Below are 4,758 nucleotides of genomic sequence, written 5' to 3' on the forward strand. Positions count from 1 at the left end.
GTCATTTTTAATGAAATATATAATTCTAAATAAAAAAAGTGGTCTCCATTTGTTCTTCAAATTCTGCTTCGCGTATAGCACTGAGCACTTCTCTACAAAACGTCATCATTCCAGTGTGGATTATCTCACATGCACTTTCGGTTCAAAGCACGTCGTGGTTGCCAGCATGCTAATCTAGCGACCTTAATTCAAATACAGGGCATTCACTCTCTAATCATCAACCTTCCAAAGTTTGCTTCTAATCGACGACGACATCGACGATAGAATTTCTGTATCCGAACGACAATTCCCGTTGATTGCGACGAACGGATTATTAAATCATCTGAATGACAATGTGTTTAATTTGATAATTAGGCTGCTCATCAGACGGAGCCTCTACGCTGCATGAATGAGTAGTTTTTGAATGCGATCCCTTGCACCTTTCACCCGCTACCGAGCAAAAATTTAGTGCCATGGTGGATGGTGATTATGTGCATGGCATTTTGTTTGTTTACGATCCAACACGTGTTGGACTGTTATGTGGGTGGGTGTTTATGCGAGATGATAGCCTGAGAAATCCTTTGAAAATATTCATTGCGGACGTGTCTTGCCCTGATTGAAGGTGGTTTCAGTCAGTTTTCTATATAGCAGCAGTAGGTAGGTGCTGAACAGCCGACGTAAACATGCTACCAAACAGACACATCGGGACGTAAGGCACAATTTGCTCGAATGTTGCTCCGATCCCAGCGTTTTCCAAGAAGCATTCCAAAATGCAAGCGTCAATCAAGTCATCATCCTCGGTACCGGCGTCGTCGATGTGGCAAATAAAACAAACGAAATGGTTGAGCTGCATTTGCACTCAGTTGCACCTTGCCAGGAGTGTTGCTCTTGGCCAAACAGTTTGCAGAGGGTTAAATGTATCTACATGCATCGCACCTGAAATCGAGGGCAAGTCATGTTTAGAACGATAATAAGCATATTAGTATTGCATGTCATTTCAGCAAATATGAATAAACGACGATGTTGCTTCAAACGCCAAGCCAGAAGCGTCAAGTTGGTAAATGTTTGCTCAGTAGTCAAACAGCTGGAATAGGTGGCTGAAGGATCATCACATCGAAAGTGATTTTAATTTATGTAAATTGAGCTCGGCCTGACGCGCATTTTGGTTCATAAGACAATTTGTGGGTGACATTCATAATTATCTATCTGACACCTGGCTAAAACTCTATTTAATAAGTGAACAATTGCGTAAGAAAGTTTTTTTTTTTAAGTTTTAAACACATTCATGTACTGTATATAAAAGCATATCAAGCCTAGAGAGGATCTAGTATAAGAGAGGAGCAGACTGGCTGGTTTCGAGTCAAACGAACTGTCAAAGCCAGAACCAATCGAGCAGTGCCTATCTTGATTGCATAGGCAGTATTGCAAGAAATCATCTAGGCATAGGTTTCCAAGGCAGTTTGTTTTGAAACCGCTCCTCTCTTATAGCGAATTCGTTTATTATTGGGGTTGGAACCAGTTCAAACCCAGTGCGACACCGAACTTTTTGTCAGTGCGAACCTTAACCGGAGCCAGGTTTTAAAAACAAACGAGCAAACTGACGTTTGTCAGAAAACAAGCAGGCCCAATCTTGATACCCGATCCAGGTTGGAACTGAATAATAAACGAATTCGCTATTATACTAGACCTTCTCTAATCAAGCCCATCTGAAGAAAAACAGCAAGCCGAGAAAACCGCAGTTGAAAATTCAGTTGTCCGAAGGCTTTTATGGATGGGAGAACCTAGTGTTGGTATTTTTCACGATGTTTTCTGAACTAAACATTTAACTTTTAGTGTACAGTTTAAAATACCGGTAGTTTACAAACGATTCTAATGCACAACTCATTTCTGACAATTGGACCAACTTGAAAGACTTCCATCCCACGCGGCTGATTGCCTTTGCATTGGGATGGGCCCAGGTCAGATTTCTATCGACTTGTCTGATTTCCTTGTTGAGGCTGCATTGCCTGAGTCTGCCACTACTGCGATGTCCACCACCACTACCACTACCACCACCATCGCACTCAAGCTAAGGACGGGGTCTTCTGTGCTGTACGAAGAAGTAGTCACCATTCCACTTGATCCATAGCTGCAAGTCGCCAACCACGTCGTCTGCGGAGGGTACGCAAGTCACCTTACACTTAGTCGATCCAAGTGGACCGCTGCGTGCCTCTTCGTCTTGTTCCAGTTGGGTTGCTATCAAGAACCATTTTCACGAGGTCTTTCTTTTATTTAACGCCGGTCTCTGTTCCGAAATCTAGTGCCAATCACCGACGGACATCGATTGCCATCCATTGACTGTAATAGAATGTGCAGAAAGGCAGCTTCCACACCTGTGCACCCATGGGGCATGAAGTAGTTCGCCTCCTCGTGGTGTGCCCTGGAAACGTTAATTATCGAACCCAAGGGAGAGATATTGCGGCTAAACGAACTACAGCAGACTAAGGACGCTGGAGCCCCATCCAGCTCGTCCCAGGAGATCGATAAGCCCTGCACAAACCCTCGTTGTGCAAAGGCAGGAGTGACACCGGGTTCTTAGAGTACTTAGCACACGCAGCTGGTAAGCGGTCACATCTTTCCTGTTTGGCCCTGGACAGTTGGCTGGCTATCACGTCTGCTCTAGAACTCAGGCGAACAATTAACAGCGAACAACAAGAGGAAGGCCCTGCACAGCTGCTCACTGTGCAGTAGGGTAACCAACTGATTTTGGACCCCTAGAGGAAGTGAGATCACGTTTATGTCAAAATAATATTATTTGTTTATTATTATTATGCAATTTACATGCGGTTGTGTTCGAAAGCTACTCATCTTGGATGTAAAATGTCACTAGATGTTTTATTTATTGATATATACTCGAAAAATAATTCTTTTCACATCATGATATTCACATATTTTGGACCCTTCCACTTGATTTTGGACAGTGTCCATAATATATTTTGGACACACTGAATGGGAACGAATATATTTTGGACATGCTAAAGTTCTTTCAACCTATGAGCCTAAAATTAATTACGACGGTCACTTCTTCCTATCTCGCATTTGTTAGGTCCGTCTAGATGGGAAAATTTTCAAAGAACGTGCCGTAAAACGGGGTGAATTTGATCGCTGAGTATACCCAATATTGTACTTATGCATAATATTTTTACAATGTATACAAATATACATTCGTACGCTTAGTAACGAAAAACATGTTACACATGAAAAAATATCACGAGAAATTTCAGCGATCAATTTTGCCCCGCTGATCAATTACACCCCGTTTTACGGTATGCATAAAAGTTAACCCCCCGTTACTCGCGCTGTTGTACTTTGTAATGTTTTGTTTTCCATTGCCATTTTGTTGCTGCCAATCGATCTGAAACCAACTTGTATTCCTCAAAAAACTTGTTTTGAACTAAAAAAGCTAAACTTTGATTACAATTAACCCCCAAAATGCGGATAATAGAGAAAATGTAAATGGAAACCGCGTAAACGGTGTCCATACTACGTGGGATTGACTTAATTGGTTACAACATGGAATATCTCGAGATCCTGACCAGATAGAAAGTTACTGTCTTGGGCAAAGTTGTTCAGGAGGTCAAAGCCTATTTCTTAGTGTACAATAGTTCAGAATTATCTCACTTCGTGGTGCTAGTATACATGTGAAATTCTCGTTTATAAAATATCTCTAGATCCTGACCAGATAGAAAGTAAATGCCTTCAGCAAAGTTGTTCAGGAAGTCAAGCTCTTTTCGTTGGTGGAGTAGTTCAGAAATTTCACACTACGAGGCGCTACTATATACGTGTAATTCTCGCATATACAATAGCTCGAGTTCTTGACCAGCTAGAAAGTTACTGTATTGGGCAAACTTGTTCAGGGGGTCAAGACTTTTCGACTGGTAGACAGTAGTTCAGAATTTTCTCACCACGTGGCGTTTGTATACATATACACTTCTCGCATATGATATATCTCGAGATCCTGACCAAATAGAAAGTTATTGTCTTTGAAAAAGTTGTTCAGGAGGTGCTTGGTGTAGAATAGTTCAGAATTTTCTTACTATGTAGTTCTAGTATACACGTTAAAATCTCTCATATAAAATATCTAGAGAGCATGACAAGATAGAATGTTACTGTCTTGCGCAAAGTTGTTCAGGGGATCAAGGCCTTTTGGCTACTGGACGGTAGTTCAGAATATTTCACTTCATGGTACTAGTATATACGTGCAATTCTCGCAAATGATATATCTCAAGACCTGCTAAAAATGTACTGTAATCGGCAAAGTTGTCCAGTTGTTGCAAAGTGAGAAAACTCTGAACATAAGTCCACCAGCAAAAAGGCCTTGACTTCCTGAACAACTTTGCCGAAGACAGTAACTTTTTAAATGATCAGGATTTCGAGATATTTTATATGAGAATTTCACGTATATACTAGCACCATATAGTGAAAAAATTCTGAACTATAGGCTTTGAACTCCTGAACAACTTTTTCGAAGACAGTAACTTTCTATCTGGTCAGAATTTCGAGATATATCACATGCGAGAACTTCACATGTATACTAGCGCTATGTAGTGAGTAAATTTTGAACTACTGTCCACCAGCAAAAAGGTTATGATCTCTAGAACTACTTTGGCAAAGACAGTAACTTTCTATCTAGTCAGGATCTCGAGATATTCCATGTTGTAACCAATTAAGTCAGAACCCTCGTAGTATGGACACCATTTACGCGGTTTCCATTTACATTTTCGCTATTATCCGCATATT

Source organism: Ochlerotatus camptorhynchus, unplaced genomic scaffold, assembly GCF_037179485.1.
Source record: "Ochlerotatus camptorhynchus isolate MF236.1 unplaced genomic scaffold, CSIRO-AGI_Acam_v1.1 ptg000078l, whole genome shotgun sequence".
In the NCBI taxonomy this organism is placed as follows: Eukaryota; Metazoa; Arthropoda; class Insecta; order Diptera; family Culicidae; genus Ochlerotatus; species Ochlerotatus camptorhynchus.